This window comes from Pelophylax lessonae (genome assembly GCF_965119305.1).
Source record: "Pelophylax lessonae genome assembly, chromosome: 3".
Taxonomy (NCBI): Eukaryota; Metazoa; Chordata; class Amphibia; order Anura; family Ranidae; genus Pelophylax; species Pelophylax lessonae.
Window position 1 is genome coordinate 651111985 of NC_138770.1, and position 27123 is coordinate 651139107.

At 42.3% G+C, this 27123-nt stretch overlaps 1 protein-coding gene across 29 annotated transcripts in view; it reads right to left on the bottom strand.

Moving 5' to 3' along the window:
- The window catches only part of NRXN1 (neurexin 1), a 2145734-nt gene that overhangs the window by 1492492 nt on the left and 626119 nt on the right, over positions 1-27123 (bottom strand). The gene's annotated exons all lie outside the window — the stretch shown is intronic.

Below are 27123 nucleotides of genomic sequence, written 5' to 3' on the forward strand. Positions count from 1 at the left end.
TATCTTAACTGTCCCGAATCCCACAGATTTACCAAAATCCTATCGTGCCTTGGGTCCACCACTGCCAGTGGGTGCTAGGTATCTTTCCAAAATGTGCCACTGGTTCTATGCAAATACTGTCAGGAGGAAGTACAAAATAGGGAGCATGCATCTCTCAAGTAAGTATAACTATACTGGGCAGGGATCTTTTAACAACACTAAATATACAATATACAAACAGCTTCAGTTGCCCCTATGCTACCAGTGTCCAAAATTCCACCATCTTACTGGGCTGTGCAAAGAACTTTGTACACAAAATTAAACTGCAATCAGATGTGAAAGCAGTGTGTCAGAAACGGTAACAGGAGCTGTTTCCCGAGAATTTAAAAAACGACCAGAACAAGACATGATTGAAAGAAGTGATGCATCTGAATAGACATCTCCTATTGTGGTGACAATGAAGAAAACAGGAGGTATTAAACTGTGTGCTGACCTTCGTGAACCAAATAAAGCTGTTATTTTTGATAGTCAACCCTTGCCACATATTGAGGAAGTATTTTCAGAACTCAGAGCAGCTAAATCTTTTCTACCCTGGGACTTCAAAGTTCATATTGTTAGGTTTTGCTGGATAAAGAAAGAAGGGACCACACTGCATTCATCACCCATGAGGGTATGTTCCTTTTCATGAATGTTCCTTATGGATTATTTCGGCACCCAGTTGTTTTTCGAAGAATGCTGTTTTCAATTCCCAGTAATGTACCTGATATACAGTACCTTCAATGACATAATTGTATATGGGCCAGCTCTGGATCTTCAGAAAAAATACTATAAAATTGCTCTAAAAAGCAATGAATCTACAGGAACAAAACTGAATCGTTCTAAATGCTGCTTTATACAACCTCAGTTGTCATTTCTGGGTCACATTATATCACACGAGAGAATATTGGCTGATCCTGAGCATATGAAAGATGTGATACAGGCACCTGCTCCATCTGACTGCAGACCTTACGTGTTTTCCTAGATCATGACATTCCAAATTTATTCCTAACTCTGGTGTGGGCCATTGAGACCATTACTACATGGAAATACATGCTTGGTCTGGTCAGTGATTGCACAGCACAGGCTTGAAACTGTTAAACAGCTCATTGAAAGCAGTCCATTATTCACATTATTTGATTCTTCTCTACTGGCTATTGGTACTGCAGATGCTTCAGACTAAGGCTTTAGTGCAGTCTATATACAATACTATGAAGAACGGGTAACAAACATTGTTTTTGCATCCAGGACCCTTACAGAATCAACTATAAAGTATTCTACTGTATTAAAGGAAGCCCCAGCATGGAGGAACAGAAATTGACAAGGCATTGCCTTTTCACTACACTGCTTTCCGCTAGGGCAAGCAGGAACGCATATAGCCAAATGGTCAGTGTGGCTATTCAATTTAGATTTCAATAGATTTTTATTTGGTTTAAATGCAAGTGAAACATACACAAGAAAACAATGGAAGAACATCTGTCATGAAATACAATAATACAGAGCAGGAAATAGATCTAGTGACACAGCCCCGGAGGAGCGCAAAACAGTGGCGCATCACGCCGATCAATACATATTTAACTGTGCCCCGTGCCGAGGCGGCTCGAGCCCCCCGGCACCCCACAAGGGAACACACTGCGCCGAATGGAGTGGAGCAGCCGCCCAGACCCCAACCCACCCCCACACCACCGGCCCCGGGACACCAATGCAACTGTAGTGATACGCCAAATTCAAAATACAACAATGAATAACAGTGTAGCCGCACTAGGCGGCGCCGGCAAGTCTATAAAAGAGACCATGAGGACCGTATCCGTTGAATGACAGATGGCTATTCAATTTAACTGCACAATACACTATAAACCTTTTTTTTTCATCACATTTACCCTTATCCACAGTTCCTAGTATACAGGAGGTGGATGTTAAAGTCAATGTATTTACTAATATAGATGCAGTTACTGCATCTGAGTTGCCCAGCACAAGGACAATTACATGACGTTCTACAAAGCAAATGACCACACTCTGAAATTGAATTCAGTCTTGTTCCATGACCTTACTAAAGGACTAGACATGTACCATCTATTGAATTATGGCTATATTTTCCATGGATCTCGCCTCTTACCAGTACAAAACGACTTGAGAAAGTGCCTTATACAATATAATTTGCACAGGAGAGTCACTAAAGAATTGAAAGGACAAAGCAAACACTATGCGAGAATACTGGTTGGAAGGCATGGATGCCCCAAATACTAACTGCCCTTCAGTATTATTTTACTTGTTACAGTCATGAAAAATCTGCTTTTACATGCTTTTTGATTCTGCTAGGCAAAAGCGTGCTTATTAATATTGTGGGTTCCATAGACCCTGTGGATTTCTGACTTGCTTTACCATTAAAAGAGAAATACGGGATTTAAAAGAAAAAAAACATCCATAGTTCTTGGTCTTCAATGAGAAGAGAGCCAGTGACTGTCAGTCACTGGCTCTCTGCTCTGCTCCTCCAGTGCTCACTGGAGGGCGGGGGCGGGGGCAGGGGCAGCTGGCTCAGGCTCTCAGCTGCTCACTGAGAGGCTGATCTGATGCTGCATCTGTCCCCCGCCACCTTTAAGACCACTGATCGCTTAGTTCTTGGTCTTCAATGAGAAGAGAGCCAGTGACTGTCAGTCACTGGCTCTCTGCTCTGCTCCTCCAGTGCTCACTGGAGGGTGGGGGCAGGGGCAGTTGGCTCAGGCTCTCAGCTGCTCACTGAGATGCTGATCTGATGCTGCATCTGTCCCCCGCCACCTTTAAGACCACTGATCGCTTAGTTCTTGGTCTTCAATGAGAAGAGAGCCAGTGACTGTCAGTCACTGGCTCTCTGCTCTTCTCCTTCAGTGCTCACTGGAGGGCGGGGGCGGGGGCAGCTGCCCCAGGCTCTCAGCTGCTCACTGAGAGGTTGATCTGATGCTGCATCTGTCCCCACCACCTTTAGGACCACTGATCGCTCAGTTCTTGGTCTTCAATGAGAAGAGAGCCAGTGACTCTCAGTCACTGGCTCTCTCCTCTGCTCCTCCAGTGCTCACTGGAGGGCAGGGGCAGCTAGCTCAGGCTCTCAGCTGCTCACTGAGTGGCTAAGAAAGATGCCTGTCCGGGCATCTGGGTGTATCCCAACATCAAAGTTGGGATATCTCCAGAGTCTAGACCAGCTAAGTGATGTCAGCTGACATCAGCCTTTAGTCCTCTGTCAGCTGACTATGGATAACAGGAGTGCAAAATGAAAAGCACTCCTGTGACCCACAGGAGAAATAGGACCAATAGACCTTTTGCCCTACTTCTCCTTTAATGGAATATTACAGTAAATGGCCAGAACTTGCAATTAGTTTCAAATGCAAGTTCCAAACCAAACAAAATTTCCAGTTGATTTTTTTTGTTTTTATGTGCCGATAGTGGGATGCACTCTGGATTTGATGAGCTCATTCTATAAGCAGTGGACATCAAGAGTATAAGGCCCAATATTGAAGGGCTTCTATTTGTCTTAAAACTGCTTATCTCCGTATACAGGTCCATGAGAATGTAAAAGCAGCATGAAGCAGGTAAACTGAAGGTCAAATGCATCTGTAATGAATTCTGAATGAGCTCAGAAGAGTCTCAAACTGATGTCAAATTCACGCTGCATCAAAGTCCATTGAAACAGGCCAACAATGGAAAAAACAAAACATCCACTGAAGCTTGTATTTCAGTAAGTCTTTGTAATATTACACATGGATAAAGATTATTATTGCAGATACTTGACCATTTTTTTTCTAGCAGCGTATAAAACTTTTACTGTTTTTGGACTGCATCATTGACTTTTGGACCAAAAATTACATTTATTAACCTTAAAAGCATTACTCATTCACAAAAATCTTTTCATAAGCTGGCAATATCCCCGAAATGCTAAAAGGAGTGGGTGAAATAATAAAACATAGCTCTTTGTTACATGGGGGACTAGGTTTTATGAAACAGCAAGACATTTTATTATAAAATAGAGCCTGGCATATGTCTGGATTACAGTTATCATTTTGCCAAAATGAAATATAAAACTACATCAGTCCGCAGTAGGAGGAAAATGCTTTTTTATATCTCTTTTCTTTTCTCTTCTTGTTCCCTCTTCCGGGCTTGTGTGGAGCCTTGGTTACCCACTGTAATATCTGATCATTGAAGATTTGCCTTTAGCAAAACTCAGCTATTTTTTCATTATAGAATTCAGCTCTACCAAACACTCCTGTGAGGTTGGATTTTTTTCATTAGGCCAAGCAAAGAACAGATGGGTCAAGAAGTATATGATCAAAATGACACATGTAATACAAGAGAGTTCACATTATGGAATTTAATTGTATAGCTGCTGGAAAATATTAGACCGCTGGCTTATACAGTATTGGTGGTGGTGGTGGGGAGGCATTACTGAGCAACCCATTAAGGCTTGGTTCACAGTTGAAGTACATTAATGCACACATGTTGATCCGCATTTGCGGAATTTTAACATGAGTTGTGCTAAGGCAGCCCATTCTTTAAATTCCCACAAATGCCCCTAAAATGGTGCATGTCATTTGTCTTTTGGTAACACAATGCAACCCAACACTTTGTATTGCATTACCATGTATTTACTGCACTATCACACATGTAAAAGGTGTACTGTGGTGTCATTAGGAAAAAAGGGCACCGTAGCACACCAACACATAAAATGTGAGTTTTTTGTGAATTGTGGTAATGCCTGCACTATGAATAAAATAAAAAAATAGCACAAAAACTACAACTAGTGCACTCTTTAGCAAAGTTCAACAATGTAGAGAAAAAGACATGAAGACAAGTTGGAAGTACGCGTTATGCCAAAATATTCTGCTGGGTCATGTTACTATCTCATTATCTATTTATGTGCTAATAACTAGATGTATAATTTGTTCTATCAGGGTTGATAAGCTTGGGCATTTCCTAAATTATATTTCTATACATTTTAATATTTACATAACACTTTCATATTTTATTTCTATTCAAATTTAAATGGAGGAATGAAAATCCTGCATCGGATCAGGTACTTACAATAGACTAATGCCTCGTACACACGCAACGATTATCGGCCGACCGATCGGTCGACTTTTGTTTAGAGTGGTGTTTTGTTGTTTGGAATGTGCCTAGACTGCACACGAATTTTCTCGGCCAACAAAAATCTACTTCAGAAGTGATGTCATGTGATGGTTTACTTTCCGTGTGTTTTTTCTTCTCTGCGCATGCCCAGTCTTGCTCATCAGATTTTTTTCTGCCGAAATCTGTACTGACTGACGGAAAACCGGCCGTTGTGTTGACGGCCAAGGAAAATGTTATAGCCTGCACACCAGATTTTATTCGGCCGAAAAGTCGGAGTCGGTTGTCGAAAGCATCATACTAACAAGCCGAAAATCGGCCGATCGGATGTTGGCCGAAAATTCCCGGCCAATAATCAATGCATGTGTACGAGGCATTACTGTCTATTAGCAGCCTTCCACAAACTTTTTAAAATGGAGGAACCCTTGAAAAAATTGTGTGGTCTCAGGGAACCCCTGCTAATAGCTACTATATCTACAGCTCATATTAGATTAGTGTAACGATAACTAGGAGGTATGCTTCTTATGCTTCTTGTGGTCATTGGGAGAATTCTCTCTAAGGCCCCTTTCACACATACGGTCCGTTTGTCCGTTTTTCATCCATATGTTGACGGATGAAAAACGGACATCAATGCATCTCTATGTAAAAACGGATGACAACGGATGATCTCATCCGTTAACATCCATTTTCATCCGCTTCCGTCATTGTCCGTTTTTTGGAACGGATGAATGCAAAAAACGGATCGGACGAAAAATGGATGTAAACGGACAAACGGTACGTTTTCCATCTGTAGTAGATGTAAAAAAAGGATCAAAAGTGGATGAAAACTGGATGAAAAACGGATGAAAAATTGATGTAAAACGGAAGAAAACGGACGAAAAACTGATGAAAAATGGATGAAAAACAGATGAAAAACTGATACATTTTGACGTGACTGAACTGATGAACTGAACGGACCGTATGTGTGAAAGGGGCCTTACAGATAACTAAAAAGGTCATTGTTTCCAGTGGAAAATTATCTGAGAGGCAGACAATGCTCAAGGAATACCCTAGCAATTTTTGGAGGAACCCTAGGATTTCATGGAATGCTGGTTGAGAAAGTTGGTCTATAGACTGATCAGAAAATTAGCATTAGGAGCCATACCACACTGAAAGTTGTCCAAACCATCATCCCTCATTTCTTATATGCCAGCTGGAACAGATTATAGAAGGATCTGTCACAGCAGCTTGGTGGATAGGGAATCTTTGGAATGGTGGGATGGTTTCAAAATCTAGGGCCCATCTGTTGGTATGGTGCTTCGACCCCTAAGGAATGCAGAAAGTGATCATTTTGGATCTGTCCTCAAGCTGGTGGGATGTGACTGAGGACAGAGTTTGATTAAAGTTAATCCTTAGGCTAGTGGATACAAAAAAACACCCTCCAACAGTGGTCAAGTTATTTATTGGGAAGAATTTATTCTGTTTTGGTTATTTATTAAATTGGTAAATGTTTCTTTGGTTAAATAAAGAGCTGCTGTGACCATTTTAAATCCATGTCACACAGTTCATGTATTTACTGGGGGGTCAATGGGGGGACAAAACTGATGTAAGCAGCAGTCAAGAGTAACAGCTAAAAAGTAAAATAAAACTTTCCCGAAATCAGATCTGTCTGAACAGGCAGCTGTTTCCACCACCTAATATTAATATTTTCATTGCAAAATTAACTTTAGTCAAGGTTAATTAACTGCTTTCCACTGCCACGTCTTGAGTTTTGAGTCCCTTAGCTGTGCGGCTCACGCTTTAATCCTGCTGGAAATTGCAAAAGGGCAAATGAAAGCCTTCATGATCGTCAAGAAAGTAGAAAATGCAATAATTCAGCCTGCATTGTAACATATTATTGGAAAAGTGTCTCCTCTCCATATCTAGCCAATAAATAACACCTCGCCGACACTCTTTTTCATCCGTATTAAAAGGGGCCCATATTGATGTGTAAGATAGGTGTCAGCGATACAAATTGCATGCAATGTCAGATTTCACGTATGGTGCTTGTGGCTCGTTCCATGAACTGTCACTCAGCCCTCCATTACTATCGCCACTGTCATGCCTCTGACAGTGTGCGCAGTGCATAGCATTCTTTAATTAAGAGCTGAACACAAAGAGCAATTATCACCTCACAAGAGATGTGCACAAAGGTAATTAAAAAATATTTGCTGGCAAACAATATTGTAAAAGCAAACAACACTTGTAAGAGATAAATGAAAAAAAATGAAGGATTTTTTTTTTTTCATACACAGACTGTGACACATCTCCTCCAAGTAGCTCTTGTAGATTCTGCTTGCTTGTGATTGGATTTAATTTCCGGGATGGAAGCATTTTTCTGTATCAGGTAATCTGCTTTCAGAATCTCTTATATGAATATGGAATACGGTTAGACAATAAACACAGAAGTCCAAAATAAAAGCTAAAATAACGTTTTCTGCTATATAATGGATGATCTGGCTTTATCAAATGGTGATTTCAAGGTTTTTTTTTTTGTTATTTTTTTTTTTAGGGGGGGGGGGGGGGGCAACACAACATAGAAACAAAGGAGATAAGTGGTCCACAGAGTCTACCATATATATATATATATATATATATATATATATATATATATATATATATATGTATATATTTATATATATATATATATATATATATATATATATATATATATATATATATATATATATATATATATATATATTTGTATATGTATATGTATATATATATATGTATATATATATATATATGTATATATATATATTTGTATATAAATATATATATATTTTTTGTTTTTCAATTCTATGGAATTCTATATATATATATATATATATATATATATATATATATTTATTTATTTTTTTCCAATTCTATGGAATTCTATACGAATATTGAATCAGCAGAAATGCCAAATGATGCTATCAGAAGAGTTTTTATGGCACCATCATGATCTTGGACATTATTAGCACTAGTGATATGCTTGACAATGAGTGTACTGATGCAGATATGGAAGACCTGAGGGTAGTTAAGAAGGTACGCAGGAGTTTTGTTATGTGCTGCCCATAGAGGGTTGTGAATGTTCTTTGCCTCAGGGTAAGAATGAATCTGCATGTATTTTTTGCACTTATAACGGTAAGCAATTTTTTAAAAAAAATTAGGAAAATATTGGCACAATGCAATACAAACAATGTCATTCAATTATTATGCCAAAGTGATCCTCAACTCGTATTATACAACTCTGAGTGCATGTTATGTATCTATGTTCTGTGTTTCCTTGCTAACATGAAGGTCTCTTTATCTATCTTCTACCACTATTCTAATCTCCCTCACATCCTGACTCTCCAACCCTGCCACAAACACTCTAAACGGATGCTGACCAATTGTTCATTGAACAGGCAGAAGACACATGAAGGAGCAAAGCTGAAATGGAAAAAAAAAAGAAGAAAGAAAAAGTACAGGTACTAGTGTTTCTTATTTATCCTTCCCATCTTCTTTAAAGCGGTAGTATACCGCTTTTTGACACTTTTAACTACAGGTAAGCCTATAATAAGGCTTACCTGTAAGTACAATTAATATCTCCTAAACCGGCACGGTTTTGGAGATATTTGCACTGCATGCAGCCGCTCACGCGAGCGGCGCATGCGCTCTGAAGGTCCGGCGGGCCTTCAGCTTTCCATGCCGGGAGCTTGACGGAAAATGACTCCTGCGCGCATGCGCGGGAGTGACATCATCGCAGGTCCGGGCAATCACAGCGCCGGAGCCGCCGAACCCGGCAGAGACTCCGAGGGATCATGTCAGCTCCCACAGCGGTGTCCGGGGGTCCGTGTCGGGGCTTCGTTCTAAGGTAAGTAATACATGCTAGCTCATTATGCCTTTGTCTTGCAGGTTTTTTTTTTTTTTTCAGGTTTACAACTGCTTTAACATCTAATAAACTTAAAAAGTTTTAGAACAAAAAACACTACCTTGAAATTAGCAAATAACACCAATTTGGTGAGATGATGTTGTCTAAATGTCCACATTTAATAAATAGCTATTTTGTAATTTTTAGATGGAATTCTGGCACATACACATTGATGCATGCTGTGCGCTCATGCTGCATTCCACTTGAATTCCTTTCAATGCTTGAATAGCTGTGAAAATGTTGATTATTGAACCCTACAGTAAATGTGCTGTCATTTAACAATGACACATTCCAGAGTGCCTGACAGACCGAGCTTGCGTCACCTATTTTATTCCCTTAAGCTTACATGGATGGTATGTTGATTGTTCTCAATAGGTAAGATAGATGGTCCTTCTACTGTGAAAATATTCCATTCCCAACAAGTCTTGAAAGTTTAGCAACAACTTGTAGACATATGTTGCTCTACAGTTATTGCAGAACTAGATGGGCCAATATATCTTACCAGCTTCCTGTGGCTCTTCAGCTGTTGGGAGAACTAAAAGTTGTAGCAGGCCTTACCAGTAGTGTTGAGCGAACACGGACTGTATTATTCGGGTCCGTACCGGATAATTGGATTTTTGTTACCCGGACACGGACCCGAAAACTTTACTGTATGTTCGGGTTTAAAATCCGTGTTCGGTAATTTTATTTCCTGTTTTGTATGCAATGGCGCACTTTTAATGGTGGGCTTTCAACAGCCAATCAACAAGCGTTTAACTGGTGTGCGCCATCACAGCCATGCCTACTAATGTATTAGGAGCTGTGATTGGCCAGCTGAAGCATGTGACCCAGGTCTTTATAAGCTCGAGAGACACTGCGCGGTGCGTCAGTCTGCTGTAGTGTAGGGAGAGAGTACACATAACGGTGCTGGCTGCTGCTGATTAGGGACAGACAGGGAAAAACAACATTGTGCTAAAAAGAATGCAGGGACAGGCCGGAGTGTAGGCAGGGAAAGATATTTGAGCATTTTAGGGACAGGCTGGAGAGATTAGGCAGGGAGAGATTAGGAGACACAGGACAGAACAATCGTCCGTTAGCGATCTACATCGATTTTGCTGTGTGGGGGGTGGTGCAGTGAACAATCTTTTTGCCCTCACTTGAGCCCACTGAGAAGGAGGAGGAGACGGGAGAAACAAATATATTTTTATCAGTCTGTTGTGTGCAGCGTTCAGCTATATTTTACAACAGATTGCTGTTCTAATCTGCTATTTAAAAATTACAAATTTAAAGGGGAATTTTTTTTAAGAGCACTTGCCATGCTCTTAACTACATTTTGCTGCCATTTGCAGCACTCTAGCCCTTTCCATTGGTTTTTTAGAGCCATTTTAGTGCCTGAAAGTTCGGGTCCCTATTGACTTCAATGGGGTTCGGTGTCCGGGTAAAGTTCGAAAAAAGTCCGGGACACGGACCCGGACTTTTTTTTCAAGTTCGGCCGAACCCGCCGAACACGGACATCCAGGTGTCCGCTCAACTCTACTTACCAGCCAACCAAAGATCTCCACCAAAATCCTCAAGAACAAGAGCTTTCAGTAAGCCCTGCTGAACTCCTGTATCTCTTTAACCAGTACAGATTTAGAAACCCCAGCATACATTGCCAGGCTCCTTTAACACTCCAGCTGCTCTGAATCTAAAAATTCAAGCATGGCTTTGCTCTCTAGTCATTTGATGAACTAAAAATCTCTGTATATTTCCCAGTTTGCTATGATCTTCCTGCTGCTACAGGACTGTAAATCCTATGACTCTCCAGGTGCTTCAAAACTAGTTCCAGCATGCCATGAAACCCTACTGAGGCTCTCCAGATGCTAAAGAACTAGAAACTGCAGCTTGGGGATGCCTATTTTCACTTCAGCTGGAGCTCTACAAATTGTTTTCTCCTATGAAAACCATGCTTAAAATTTGACTTTAAGAAAAATAAAGAAAAAACTAAAAACATTTAGGAAAATGACCATTTTAGATAATTTCTGCTCAAGTTTACACTCCCCTTAACCTAACCATGGTGTGGAACAGCTGCCTCTATATAAGCACACCATTGGCTGTTAACGCCTTTGTTGGCATAGATGCTTGTGAGCGTATCAGTGAAACAAATTGACGGCTTGTTAAGTCTATAAATCAGGCTTCAGAGTTCATATTTATCAGTGTTTGAATAAAAGCAACATCTGTGGCATTAAAATAAATGAATAAACCCATAACTAATGCTATACTGTGTCGCGTGTTCATTTTTTCTAATGAAGCTTGTATCATTGCGATTTGACATCCTCTCCGAAAGAACCAAAGAAGGGGAAACAATGGTTGTCTGTCTTCGTTCTTTGTACAGTTGTCCTAGGAAATGTCTTTCATTCAAATTCAGTTAATAATATTTGCCAAGGAGACCAGCTGTGAAAAGGAATACAACAGCTGCTGCTAATTTATTTATTTCTCTCACTACAGATGTTGAAGTGACAATGTGCCGCACTTACATTTTGTCATACAAAGTAAGTTCTGACATCCTCTGGGTGTCTTCAAAAGTCACTTGCTAAAATTTACCATAAGTCAACACCAGGTTGACTTTTTTGGTAAAATGGCAGTTACAATTTTTTTTTAAAGCAGGACTAACCCCAATAGCAAAAAATGTATTATGCTGCAGCTTACATAGTTACATAGTTACATAGTAGGTGAGGTTGAATAAAGACAATAGTCCATCCAGTTCAACCTGTGTAGGTGTGTGTGGCTGTAATCATCTCACATAGCCCTGAATGTTCTGATCCTTGAGATGTACTGTAAGTCTAAGAGTCTTTTGAAAGCCACCATACTTCCCGCAGAAACCACCTCTTGTGGTAGAGAATTCCACAATCTTGTAGCCCTAACAGTAAAGAACCCCCCTTGTTGCCTGAGGTTAAAACGCTTCTCCTCTAATCGCATTGTATGTCCTCGAGTCCTCATGCAATCCCTTCGAATGAACAGCTTTTTTTCTAAGCTGAGATCCCCATTAAGATATTTATAAATTGCTATCATGTCCCCCCTCAGACGTCTCTTCTCCAGGGAGAATAAGCTTGCCAATTTAGATGTGTTTTTTTGATCTGGTGATCCGGCCAGTAAGTTCAACTTCCTTTAACAAACGGAACTGACTAACTAAAATGGCAGTTAAACTGCCAAATGTATAAATTTTTATTTTTTTTGGCTAACCAAAAATAAATAAATAAATACATTTGGAAGCAATGTTTTGTTTCTTTCTCTTTCAGTTTAAGCCAACATATTTTGAAGTTTCAAAGAAAGGCTCCCCTAAGAGCCGGTTCACATTAGCGCGACACGACTCCTTACTACTTCAGGGGAGACTTGTGCATTACATTGCACCACGACTTCGGAGCGACTTGCAGGGACTTCACATAATGGAAGTCTATGCAAGTCGCTCCGAGGTCGCCCCGAAATAGTACAGGACCCTTTTTCTAAGTCGGAGCGGCTTGTGTCGCTCCTATTAGAGCGGGTCCTGTAGCGGTCAATGGACCGCGAGGGAGCGCGAATTGTCAGGCTGATAAGTCACCTGACAAGTCGCGCTAAAGTGTACCGGCTCTAAATCAGGGCTTGATTAATGTTTTTGGAGAAAAAATTGGGCTGATATGTGAAGATTGATCCTGGAGGATAATTTCAACAAGATAAAAAGGACCGGCTCTACAGTAGATCTAAAGATGGTTTAGGTTTCTATTAATGTCTGTGTCCCCACTGGGGGGGGGGGGGATCTAGCCTCCTTATTTGTCTTGGTGCTTAAAGTCGCTGGGAGAAAAAAGTGATGGTAAAACCAACTTTTTACAGCTGCCACTAAAACAAAATTGTGACGAGAAATTTTCCATCAGAGATACTTGTTCTCCTTCAAAATATTTTATTAAAGAAATTTATGAACATACAACAAATTCAAGAAGGATTAGCAGGTCAGTATCTAGATACATAAATAGGCATAACAAGGGTCCATAAATGAGTAAAACATAGCTTATAAATGCATGACCTGGAAATGCATTATAAAGACAAAACACAAGGGGTATTAATGGGAGAGGGAATAGGGCCAAGATCTCCTCCCGGTCACCCCTACTGGGTTTCAAACTGTGACCTGGGGGGAGAGCCGTCAAGGAGGAAATTTATCCTATAGACTTAACTACCATATCAATTATGGAACAAAAGGATGAATCGCAACTCGCTTGATCAGGGATACTTGTTCAACTGCCTATCTTTAATGAGCTCATTAACACAGAACATACTATACCATGTGTCCTTTCAGGGCCATGTTTATCCACACAGGAATGCACAAGTGTTTCGTTCCTCCCTGTTCTGGCAGTCCCATGTAGGTGTGGATGCGTTTCTTCAAATGCAGATAGTGGGGGTTCGGGGACACCCACCCACATGGATGTCATATTGGGGCAGCGGCTGTGTCTATGCAGCTGCTGCATCCCAATCGATATCAATGGGAATGCCTGTATGTGGATGCACAAACACCTGTGCATGCTCATGTGGGTAAACATGGCCCTGCTTGGGCATACGCTATAGTACACCCCATGTAATTGAGACCTACGGGAAAACTTCCCCCTACCTGCTGTATCAATGACATGGGAGATGAAGGAAAACTTCCCCAATGGGACAAATACAAGAAGAAAAGTCTAATGGGTTCTAACCATTTCCTTCTATATCCAAAGCTAGGAAAAAAAGTTTTGGTTTTAGAAACTGTTTAAAAAATCAAAAGAGCTAAAGCTGACAATTTAGTGCTGAGCTGTTTTTGGTGATCTCAACCACCCGCCATACTCCTAAGACAATTATTTTTATTTTTTTCTGTTAGTTTTGGCTTTAGTAAACTTTTGTCTGATGTATATTCTTTTTTTTTTTTTTTTCCCAAAAAAGGTTTTTATTGAAATTTTTACAATAGAAATATTAACAGCATTGAGTTCAAACAGTCTGAAGCATGAAGAAATTGACAAACAGTGGGCAATACAATCGAGAGAGAAAAAAAAAACTCGAAGGTAAATGCTAGAGTGTTACAAGAGAACTAAGATAAGAAAGTTGCAAAGGTATGGCACGAGATGGCGTATAGCCCAAATGGATTCCTACAATGAGCCTTAATGCAAGCAATATTACAAACTAAGCCCGCATATGACGAGAAACAAACATTTGAAACATTAGTATAATATAGACAGAAAAATTTAACGAGAGTATTATAACCTGAGGAGTATACATATAGGCCACAGGAAGGAAATGAGGAATGGTAATATGGCGTCATGTCAGCGGTGAGTGCTAGTAATAACAGGGCGAGTAACCAGGCCTGTCTTCGATAAAGGGGGGTCTGATGAGATCATTACCATGTAGGAATTAAAACTTTTGAAAGTGCTTGGAAGAGATTGTAAAGAGAAGTGGAAGACTGAGTGAAGGGAAGCATATAAAGAGCGGAGGAAAAGGTGAGGAATGTGGGGAAGGAGAGGGAGGAGGAAGGTTGGTGAGCAGGAGGGGGGGTGGGATTGAAAATGGGGAGGTGGGGGGAGGAGATTGGAAGGGGGGGAAAGCAGATAGGGGCGGGTCTCCGTCCCTAGGGGAAAGTCTTAGGATGGGTATTCCCTTATGGGGAGTTTGGAGGTAGTGAACAAATATATAATGGGGGAGGGGGCCAGAGAGGAGATAACAGTGGGAACAGGGAGACGTAGAGGAAAACTCCCACCTACTTCCCATTTTTAGGGGTGGGAGAGATCCGACCGAATTCTCGTTTTGGAAAGAGAGTTTAATGTTCCCAGGAAAGGCAAGGGGTGTGAGGAGGGAGTAAAGAAGGTTTCGGAGTGTCAAGTGGGTTATTAGGAATTGATTATATGTATCTAATGAGGTGACCCTAAGTTTTGGCTTGAGGAGGGAGCAGAGCGAGAGGAGGATGATGTACTTGAAAAGGAGGTCCAGGGGTGCCAGATGCGAGCATGAGTGGCGGTTTTGTCTTTGGCGATGGCAATAAGTTCTTCCAATTTGGCTATCTTTTCTATTCTCCTGATCCATTCTTGGTATGTAGGAATGGTATCTGACCTCCAGTGTGTAGGGATACACATTTTGGCTGCGTTTATCAAGTGGGGAGTTAGAGATTTACAATATTTGTGTGGAGGGATTGAGGTGCTGTGTAGCAAGTATTGTGCTGGGGAGAAGGGCAAGACAATGTTTAGGTTGGAGGAGATAAACCTGTGAATATCTCTCCAGAAAGGTTGGATCTGCGGGCATTGCCAGAAGATGTGGAATAGGGTGCCTGGCTGTTCATGGCACCTCCAGCAGTTTTCAGGGATTTCTGGGTAGTATTTGTGCATAAGCGAAGGGGTTTTATACCATCTGGACAGAATTTTAAAACAGTTTTCTTGGACTGTTACGTTAAGCGAACTTTTGTGAGATATAAAACAGATGTTTTCCCATTCTTTTTCTGTGAAGGGAGTATTCAGGTCTGATTCCCAGGCCTGTTTGGCTTTATTGGGGAGAGTTGTTTGGTCTGTCACAAGGAGATTGTAAACAGTGGATATGAGGTGTCGTTTTGGAGTGGAGCTATTACACAGTTTTTCAAAGGTCGTGAGGTCTCTGGATAGTGATGAGTTTTTGTTCAGCGAATTCAAAAAGTGACGGATTTGGAAATATGACCACATAGGAAAGGGAGCGGGGGATGATTGAGGCGTTAAATCTGAGCGATTAAGAAGGGTGTTATCCTTAAAGAAACTATGGGCTCTAATAATGTCGTCTTTCCAGGTATTGGACAGGAATGATGAGTCCATACCTGGTATGAAGTCTGGGTTGGGCTTTATGGGGGTCATAGGGCCTGGGTTGGATGAAATTGCCAGGGTGTTAGAAGTGTTTTTAAGGGTATCAAGAGTGCAGCTGATCAGGGGATGTTTTTTGGTATCCTGAGGAATTTTGTCAGAGGCCAACCAGGGTAACACTTGAAGTGGAAGGGGACTAAATGCATTTTCCAGGGGAACCCAGTCTTTGTTGTTACCGTGTAGGAACCAGTCTAGTATGCGTGTAAGATGACAAGCCCAGAAGTATTTTTTCAAATCGGGTAGGGCTATGCCCCCTTGCGATTTTGGTTTAGTTAGAAGTGAGAAGGCGATTCTGGGTCTCATTTTGTTCCAAAGGAAGTTACTACACATACTTCTGAAGGATATAAAGAAAGAGTTCGGGATTCTAATTGGGAGTGTTTGGAGAAGGTAGAGAAGACGGGGAAGAACATTCATTTTTAAGATAGCAGCACGTCCGAACCAGGAAAAGTGTGGTTTGTTCCATCTATTGATGTCTTCTTTGATGGTTTTAAGGACTGGGATGAAATTGCAGCGAAAGAGATCTGAAAGGTCGGTGGTAAGATATATGCCTAGGTATTTAATGGCGTCTTGCTTCCAGAGAAAGGGAAAATTTGTTTTACATTGCTGTGTCATATGAGGAGGAAGGGATATGTTTAGGGCATGAGATTTAGAGAAATTGATTTTGAAATTTGAGATGTTTCTAAAGGATTTGAATTCTTGGAGAAGGGCGGGAATTGAGATCAAGGGTTTGCTAAGGAAAAGGAGAATATCGTCAGCAAAGGCAGCTATCTTGTAAGATCTGTGTTGGATTGGAATGCCGTGGATATTTTGATTCTGTGCGATGGAGCGCAGAAAGGGTTCAAGGGTAAGGACGAATAGAATGGGGGAGAGAGGGCAGCCCTGTCTGGTTCCGTTGCCGATGGAGAAGGCGCTCGACAGACAACCGTTAACTCTCACACAAGCAGATGGAGTCGAATATAAGGACAAGATAAGGCTTAGTAAGCGATTGGGGAAGCCCATAAAACGTAGGGTGCTTTCCATATAAGACCAGTCTAGCCTGTCGAACGCCTTCTCGGCGTCTAGTGATAGCATGAAACCTTGAATTTTGTTGGAAGTCATCCAGTGGTGTATGTTTATAGCCTTAATGGTATTATCCCGGGCTTCCCGCCCAGGAACAAAGCCTACTTGATCTTTATGTATGAGGAGAGGAACAAGTGGGAGTATTCGGTTGGCAATTATTTTTGCGAATAGTTTAATGTCCACATTTAAGAGTGAGATGGGCCTATAGTTTGTGACTAGGGATGGGTCTTTACCTTCCTTAGGTATGACGGAGATATGTGCTTCTAAAAGCCTGTGTTGAGGGACAGAGGGGTTGGAAAGTGCATTGAAGGCATTGATTAGTGGGGTAGAGATAAGTTCTGTAAATGTTTTAAAGTAGGGGGCAGTGAAACCGTCAGGACCCGGGCTTTTTCCTGGTTTCAGTTGGGAGATCGCCGTCTTGAGTTCCTCTTGAGAGAGAGGGTTATCTAAATCTTGGGTGTTCATATGGGGTAGGATCTTGGGGCAATTTTCCTGAAGGAAGTCGTGTATGAGAGTATTTTTCCTGTGTCCAGAGATGGCGGGGTTCAGGTTATAAAGGGAGGCATAGTAGCGTTCAAATTGCGCAGCTATATCGGGTGTTTGGGTCATGGCAGTACCTTGGTCGTTTTTGATAAAGTGGATGGAATTTCTTGCTTTCTTCGCTTGTAAAGCTTTTGCAAGGAATTTTCCACTTTTGTTTCCAAATTCATAAAATAATTTTTGTTGCAGAATGAACTTACGTTTAGTCTTAATGTGGAGATCATCTAGGAGTATTTGTCTATTTTGTATTAGTTCTTGATAAGTAGACAGGGCCTGGGTTCTTTTGTGTATTTTTTCAAGTTCACTTATTTTGCGTATGATGTCCCTTGTTTTTGCCTGGGAGGCCTTTTTCTTTTCCGATTTAAGGGACATGAGGATACCCCTCATGGTACATTTGTGTGCTTCCCAAATTGTTATGGGGGAAATGTCAGGAGTGTTGTTGTCGTTAAAAAATTCCATAATTTTGTCCTTAAGAAACGAGATGTCCGTTTCTAGGGTCAGGAGGGAGGCATCTAATCTCCAAAATTTGGTTTTCGGGGACTCTGCATGTAAGGCTAGGGTCAGGGAGACTGGGTGGTGGTCTGAAATTAGCATGGGTTCTATAGTGGTTTTTTTGATTAAAGGGAGATCCTTCTGGGATAGAAATATGTAATCAAGGCGAGAGTATTTTTGATGTGGGGGGGAAAAGAACGTGTAATCTTTAACAGAGGGGTTCAGGGTACGCCAGGTGTCATGCAATAATAGGTCTTGAAGTGCTAGTCTGATCTGTTTAAGGGCTCTATATGGGAGAGAGGAGGTGCCCGTGGAAGAGTCCAGTAGCGGGTGGAGAGCGACATTAAAGTCACCGCCCAGTATTGTGATACCCTGTTGGAATTGTGCTAGCGTGTTCGATATGCTCCTGAAGAAGGGTACTTGAGCTGAGTTAGGGCTGTATACATTGGCTAAGGTTACTGGTTTGAGTGCTATATGTCCTTTTAAGAATATAAATCGACCGTCCGGGTCGATTATGGAGTCTGTCATGGACCAGTCAAGGTTTTTAGAGATCAACACAGCCACGCCCTTGGTTTTGCCAAGCGGGTTGGTGGCAAGATAGGAGATAGGATAATTTTGGTTATTGAGCTTAGGGGTTTTTTGAGAATGGAAATGGGTTTCTTGTAGGAAGACTATGTCCGCTCTGAGTTTGTGCATTAAGTCCAATACTTGGGATCTTTTTTCTGGGATGTTCAATCCCTTAACGTTTAGGGAGACTATCTTTAGGGGGATGGGTTCTGCGTTTTGATTAGATGGGGTCATTATGGCTCAAGAGAGTAAGTATATTTTCAAAAGTGAGCAAAATATGCAGGTTGATCTAAGGTGGATAAAGCCAGGGACGGAGACCCTGGGTATATAGAAAGGGAGTTGGTAAGGGATGGGGGAGGGAGAGGTAAGGGGGAAGCGAGAGGGAGATAGGGTGGAACAGGGAGTGAGGGGTGAGATGGAGTACCGAGGGTTAGGGTGAGAGGAATCGGTCACCTAACCTGTGTGTGAACAAATCGGATTCGGCGACAGAGAGTGTAAGAAAATACAGACTCTGTCTCGAGGGAGAGCGGCAGCGTCTGAGGAGTGAATGATCTGAAAGGTAAAGAAGTAGAGTCAGGGTTTCCGGCCAGTAGGGGAGTTACAGAAAGCAAGTCAGATGTTATCTTCCAGGTCGTGGGGAAAAGAAAAGAAGGTATGATGGGGGGGTCCCGAGTATAGTGAGAGGTGGTAGGTATGTCTTAAGCAGAGGCGAGAGGGGGAGAGTGGGATAGAAGGAGGGGAAGGGGAAGAGGGGAGAGAGGAGAGAAAGGAGGGGAGTGGGATAATCAAGCGTGTCATGAGTGTATATCATGAGACATAAGTGTGTCCTTGAACGGTGTCATGGAGGGGGAACATCATAAGTCTACATATAGTCTTAAAAGTTTTCTCCTTTCTTCTTTTTTTTTTTTTCCCTTTTTTCCTTTTTTTTTTTTTTCCCCTCCCCTTTTTTTTTTTTCCCTTTCCCAAAGGGGGAGTCATTATGGCAACTAAGCATGTTAATTAGATATGTATAAGTATTCAAAGGTGTATGGTGAAATATATATTGTACGAATAGCAGAAATCAAACATGAGTATCATAACAATTTAAGAAAAACAGGCCGACTCTCCAGTCCCTCACGTTGTTTCTAAAATCACAGGTGAGAGGTCTGTTAATATCGGGGGAAATATATAGAAGGGGGGAGGATGGGAAAGAAAAAAAAAAAAAAATGGGAATCGTCGAAGCCAATCAAACAAATGTATTGAGAGATTATACAGGCTAGGTCATGTAGTAATGTGTGGTCTTTGGGGTTCGGGCAAATTTTGGGAGGAAGGAGGGAGAGGAGAGTCGACCCATCTCTCAAATCCCACATACACAATAGTAACATGTGCTGATTGTATTGGCAGTGACATTAACATGTAACAGCAAGATCAAGGTATGGCATAAGGTATCCATCAAAGAAAGATGAACAGGTGGGGATCTTGTTGTGGGTTTGAGAGGGCCAATAGGGATTGTATCAAGTCTTCTAGGGGAGGGATTGGGAATGTTTTGAGATTATGGGTGTGGGAGCAGTAGTACTTTACCAGTCCGTGGGAAGGGGCCTTGGAGATGATGAATCTTCTATTTCAGCGACAGGCTCACTAAGGCAAGTCTTTGTTGCGGATGTTGCAAATCTTCAGATGGGGCGAGGTGAGTTACGTTGAGATTCTTCCGGATAAAAAAAGGTGCTGGGTGTAGAGACGGCATAGAGGAAGTCTCTTGAAGAAAATCAGTCCTGGACCTGAATGTGGAGAGAAAGACAAGCAAGGGGAAAAAGAGAGAGAAAGGAAGAAAAAAAAGGGGGGGGGGGGGGGGGTAGGGAAGGATAAGGAAGGGGCATCAGGAAAATTATTAGGGGGGGTTTGAGAAAGATAGTTCCTGGATGATCAGGGTAGCAGCCTGTTAGTGGGATCTTCCTTTTTCTTTTCTCGATTTCCTATGAGCGGGAGAGGCTGTGGGGCTGCCAGCTCTGTGTGAGCTGGTGCAGGAAGATGAGTTGTTCCTCGGCGAGGGAGATCTGGGTCTTCTTATCTGGAAATCATCTCTCTCCGGGATAGTATCCATGGAAGATGCTCTTCTGAGTGGTTGTAGTTGCGGAATTCTATACCAGTCGGGTAGATCCACATATGGGATTCCAAGGGTGTTGCAAAAGGAATGAAGATCTTCAGGGATTCGTAGATTGGCAGTGCGACCGTTAGAGGATGCGGACAGGCAAAAAGGAAATTTCCAGCGATAAGCAATATTTCTTGAGCGTAGAGTATCAAGTAAGGGACGCATATCACGTCTCCTCTGCAGGGTTATCGGGGATAAGTCCTGAAATATCTTAATTTCAGATCCATGGTAAAGGAGAGATTGGCAGTCTCTGGAACCTCTCAGAATATTTTCCTTGAGCCTGAAGTTAACTATACAGCAGACAATGTCTCTGGGTGGATCAGTGTCACGAGCTCTTGGTCTTAGGGCTCTATGGATCCTTTCAAACTCAATAGGTGTGTCAGGGGGTCTTCCCAATACATCATTGAAGATTGAAGTAGTTGCAGAGGAGATTTGGGTATGGTCGACGGACTCCGGGAGGCCTCTGATTCTCAGATTATGGCGACGACCTCTATTATCGAGGTCCTCAAGGTGCCTCTGGATGTCCCTGAATTGTGCGTTGTGGGTCCTGGTAGAATCGTTAAGAGATTGAATCGATTCTTCGTGAGCATGTGAACGATCTTCCACTTCATTAACCCTTATGTTAATGGAGTGGATCTCCCTTTTAAGGTCCGTGATAGCCACTGCAAATGAGGCCTTAATTTCATCTGCGATCGATCTTAAATCCTGCAGGGTGACAGGGATGGCAGAAGGGGGCATCGAGGCAGGTGTTGACATACCTGTTGAAGGTGCAGGTTGAAAAGGAGTGTCAATTGCAGAGAGCGCAGCGGGCGCGCCTCGTGGAACCTCCGGGTAGGCCGCGGATGAAGCCGGGGGCTCGCGTAGCGGCGGCGGCGGCGGCCGGAACAGATCCGGAATGCTGCGATACTGCGGGGTCGTCTGAGGCCGCGGCGAGCGGGATCGGGAGGGAGAGGAGTTAGTGCTGGATCTCCCCATCATGGTTTTGAGCTCAATCGTGGGTGGAAGAGCTGATTATAGCTCAATATTCCCCTGTCTGGCCGGGAGGAAGGAGGTTAGGCAGCCATTCACTCCAAGCGCCAAGCCACGCCCCTCGTATATTCTATTTTACTAGCGTTAAGGAGCAGCTGCAGGCAACATGTGAAAGCAGTCAGTGAAGTGCTAAAACTCCAACTATCCTGAAGTCATAAAGTCTGCTTAATTTACCTTAACCTGAGCTTTACATAATCATTGAGTCCAGATACCAGGAAGCTCCCACATGTGCTTCAGGGCAAATCTGCAGCCTCAGCTTCCATGAATCTGTGTTGTACAAACATTTATCTTCAGTCTGAGAAATGCTTAACACAGCTCTGGGAAGTTCTTAAATAAAGTTCTCTGTAGGAGCTCACTGAATGGTTTGCTAAAAGTCTCCTAAATGTTTGCAAAGCTGTATGTGACACTCAAAATGTAGCCAATAGAAGCAAGTCTATTTCACAATAGATATAAACTTGTGAATATAAACATTTAATATCAGCTCATGGCTGAGCGAGAAAATATAGAGCCATCTATGGTCAGTATTTCCTTCCTCTTTCTAAACCCCCCCCCCCATCTCCGCATTTCTTCCCCCCTCTCTCTCTTTCCATTTTTGTTCTCCCCAACCTTTTAACCCCTCTTTCATCCTCTCCCTCTCTCCCTCTTCTCGCTTTCCTTCTCTGTCTCTTACTCTCTCTCCCTCCATTTTTTCCTCTCTCTGTCTCTCCTCTCTCTCATCCTTTCCCTATCCCTCCCTTTCTCTCTCACTCTCTCTGCCCCTCTTTCTCTCTCTCTCTCTTCCTCTTGCTCTCTCTTTCTATCTTCTATTCTTTCTCACTCGCACTCTCCCCTTCTTCCACTCTCTGTCTCTCTCTCTCTCCATCTATTCCTTGTTCTTCCTCTCTCATGCTCTCTCTCTTTCTTTGTCTCTTCCTCTGTTTCTATCTGTCTTTCTGTCTTTCTCCCTCCTCCTCTCTTTCTATCTCTCCCTCTCTCTCATCTTTCTCTCTCTCCTTCTTGCTTTTTTTTTCTCTCTTCCTCTCTCTCCGTTTACTCCCTCCTCATCCTCTATTTGTCTTCCTCTTCCTCTGTCTCTATCTTAGTCTCTCCCTCTTCCCCTCTCTCCCCCTTCTTTTGTTATCTCTCTCTCTTCCCCTCTCTCCTTCTCTCTCTTCCCCTCTCTCCTTCTCTCTCATCCTGTCTCCCTTCTCTCTCTCTTCTTATCTCTCCCACTTTGTCTATCCCTCCCTCTATTCCTCTCTCTCCCTCTTTCCATCCCTCTCTCCCTTTCCCCTCTCTCCCTCTACCTCTCTCTTTGTTCCCTCTCTCTCCTTTTTCTCCTCTCCATCTCGCTCTCCCTTCTTCCCCCTCTCTCTCTTCTTTCTCTCTCCCTCTCTCTTAATCTCTCCATCCCTCCCCCCTCTCTCTATCTTCCTCTCTAACTCTTCCTCCTTTCCTCCCCCTCTCTCTTCCTCTTTCTCTCTCCATCTACCCCTCCCTCCCCCTTCTCTCTCTCTCTCTCTGTCTCTCTCTCTCTTCATCTTCCCCTCTCCCCCGCTCTTTCCTTTCTCTTTCTTTATCTCTTTCTTTCTCCCTCTCTCCCCCCTCTTTGCCCCTTTCTCCTCCTCTTCCTCTTTCTTTCTCTCTTCCTCTTCCCCTCTCTCTCCATCTCTCCCTCCCTTCTTCCAGTTCTCTTTCCCTCTTTCTCTCTCTCTCTTTCTTTCTCTCCGTCTCTCTCACTCCCTCTCTATATACTCCCTCTCCCACTTCCTCTTCCCCTTTCTCTTTCTCTCTCTCTCTCTTTCAGCTCTCTTAGTTTATTTCATTTTAAATGAGGCCCACTCCTTAGCTCCTCTCTGCAGTGGAATTAGTCTCACTCGGATGGACACAAGTAAACAGCCCCTTCATTTTCACATGAGCCGAACGCTTCAGGCGGAATTAAACCATCCAAAGACCAGCAACAATTAATGACTGGAGACAATCTTCCTTCTATCAGCTCCAACGCCTGAATTTTTTATATCAATCTCCTCTTGTCATAAACTTCGGATGGAAACATATTAACTAACGTTTATCTGTCTGACTAATGGCAGAACCATAATTACTTTGTAAACAACGTAACACAGCTTAAGCTAACAACTTTGATGGCTAAATTATGTCTTGAGGTGATAAGATAATGATTGTTTGCTAAGCACCGTGAAAAATGTCCTCCAAATGATGTGTTAACCACACAAATCTTACAAATAAGTAATTACAGTAGATTTACCTACATATCACCATGCTGGTAGTGTTTAATGTGTATGTATTTACAGATCATTTTTTTTTTTATCATCAAAGGAATACTCAAGTCATACATGAACATTTTTCATTTAAACTAGCTCGGGGGGATACAGTGCCTGCTGAATGGCTCTAACCATATCATGTCATGTACTTCTGGCTAAGCCAATAAATAAGTCTCTGTCAGTGTCATAGCCTCATCTTCTAAATGGTGCTGAATCCCCCAAAACATGCCCCAGCTTGGTTCCAACACTGCCCCCCTCTCTAAGCACAGTGCAGCCTCATTTACATATATGGGGCAGAATCATGTAAGACGAAGCTGCAGTTAGATTTAGCAAAATTGTTAATTAAAGTGGGCCTTCACCCAAAAAACAAGACTCATCATAATCCTTTTCCTCTCTATGACTGCATTTTTTGTTCGGGAAATACCTTTTTTTGTTGTTGTTGCTTAATCCCAGTTCCCTATTCCTTGAGTAGACAAGGATGACATCCTTTTGCCCCGCTCTATCTCCATTACCTTTCCTCATTCTCTTGGAATAACGTCACACATCCAAGGAGGCTACAGGACCAGTCTCCCTGCAGTTCATAATCTTGCACAATCACAGTAGGGGGTAATTGTGAGTCATCCAGAAATGGCAGTTGGCTGCTAAATCCAAGATGGCTTATGGAAGACCAGATAACCTTTGAAGAGTTGGCTACATAGAAGACCGAAAAGACATGTAAAAAACTGAGTAGCCAAGAAGGTGTTCTCAAGCCAGACTAAATTGGTCGGCGAGAATCAAAATGGACGCGTGCCACACGGTCGGGTGGGACCGGGAACCTAGCGCAACCTAGAAAGCATAGACAAAAAGGGTAGGGAGTGGAGGGACAGAGAAATCCCCCCAGGAATGGTTGCAATGAGAGGCTCACTGGGATTACGGTGCAGACAGAGTAACTTTATTAGTGAAGATGTACATACAAGAATAAAATAGATAATCAATCAGTAAAACAAGTGTGGGGGCTCATCAGGGGAACTAATTGACTCTGTGGACCCCTATGGGTGTCAAGATCGTATAGACAGCAAATAGAACACGTGTAGGTCCCCGCCCATCCAATCCCAAAATAGCACTGTTTAGGACGAGCTTAGTGTGATAAGTCGGGGCAAGCCGACCTGTAAATCACTCTAAAAGCCCGAGCAACTGTGCTTATGGCCAAAAGGAAGACTCATAAGGAGCCCTATGGAGAAGGCGCCTGGGTATGCCCAAGAAAAGTGAGAAGTATGTTAAAGAGGTCATATAAAGAGTGACTAAATGACATCAAGTGTAATCAATACATCACAGACAGAGGGCAAAGTGCGGCAACTTAATCTCATAAAATGACATTCAACAAGGGCAAAATTCCTATAATATGAGTTTCATTGTATAGCCAGAAACCTCCAAGGAAAGCCGGGCCCCCATGGGGCAGTTCATGGCTACCGGTGCCGGAGGGATTGTGGCTGAACAGCCAAAATGCTTAAACAGCAAATGGTGGTATATGGTGTAGTGTGTTGGAGGGATCCTGGCTTAAACAGCCATACAGCTTAAACAGCAGTGGGAGGGGGATATGTTTCCAAAGTGGGATCCCCCGTGTAGGGCAAAAAAGGGAACTATAAACTAGTTCCTAGTAATGGCTGATCGCCAAAGATCTATTCCTACTGACTGGTTATCCAGGGTATGGCAAAACTGGAACAATGGGGGAAAGCATCGAAGTCAATCTGTATCGGGGGGAGTCCCGATCCGACCATTGGCTGGGGTTGCTAGAGGTTCCGGGGATATGGTGTAGCGACCTTGCTCAATAAGGGATCCAAGTATGGATGTGTGTAAGAGTAAATATAGGTCTTACCAGGGATCACCCGTACTCATCCGTGGATTCAGGGATGTCCGTGCCGAACCCCGCACTCAGGTCAGTGTCAAGAAGAACATACGTCAGTGATGAGTTGTCCAGTGGTCCGTTGGACTTGTTGTTGCCATAGACGTTGAAGTCTTCACCGTCAAAAGGGCTGTAGGGGCCAGCTCGATTCTGTAAAGTAAAGTTTACAGAATCGAGCTGGCCCCTACAGCCCTTTTGACGCTGGAACATAAATTATGCTAACTGTATGAGGTTATTATGTGATATTATAGACTTATTTATAATTTTTTTTGTTTACTTGCAGATAAAACAGGCCAACAAATAAGAAAGTTTGAGACAAAGCCAGGGGTGTAGTAGCAGCAATAGTCATTGAAATGTGTACATATAATTATTTAAATAATGTGAATTTCATGTAACGGTTGGAAGCCCCCCTGACCGTTTATAATTTGCCCCAAGCCTTGTCCCAATTACTTTTGCTGGTCAGTCTGGTCTGGGTGCCATTATGGAAATAAATATCAATAAAAAGCATGTAAAAAAAAGAAGTTCATATAATGCATACTTTTATTACACGTATAAACCACATGCAGTTATCAGAACACAACATTTTTTGCAATAGTGACCCTTTTAGAGATTCAGAAGTCCATTGTTTTGAAAAAAAAAATGTTCATTATTAGTAAAGCAATCTTTGCAACAGAATTTGGTCCACGCCCACATGGAAGAAAAATATATTTAAAATATATTTTTAAAAAATATATTTTTTTCCCCCAAAGATATTGGAAATATATTTGAATTGCTACAATTTTGGCCATATTCAATATATTTCTAAAAATTGTTCCCTAAATATATTGGAAATATATTTTTCTTCCATAAGGGTGGTGCCTTTGCTAATGTACATCGGCCTCTGTGCTTGTGATAGCATGTGTCCTAGTAACCATGTGCACCTGTATCTTTGTATGTTGTTCCTGTTATTTACCTTCACTACATTATTGGATTTCTCTGCTGTCTGCTGCCTGCCCTGACCTTAGCTATGTTTAACAAATACTTCTCTTGTCTGCTGTCTGCTCTGACCTTTGCTATATTTAATGAATCCTCTTCCTGTTTGCTGCCTATCCTGACCCTTGCTACAATATTGAATACCTCTATTGCCTGCTGCCTGCCTTGTCTTTTGCTTAATTTTTGGCCTGCTTCTATGCAGCAGCTTTGACTTCTCCAGAGTGGCTTCCGTCTTGTCTCTCCCATTGATGAACGGTATGTCTACTTTCTTCTCACCAAATTTAACACACCTGCTCCCCATTCACACCTGAGACCTTGTAACACTAACGAGTCACATGACACTG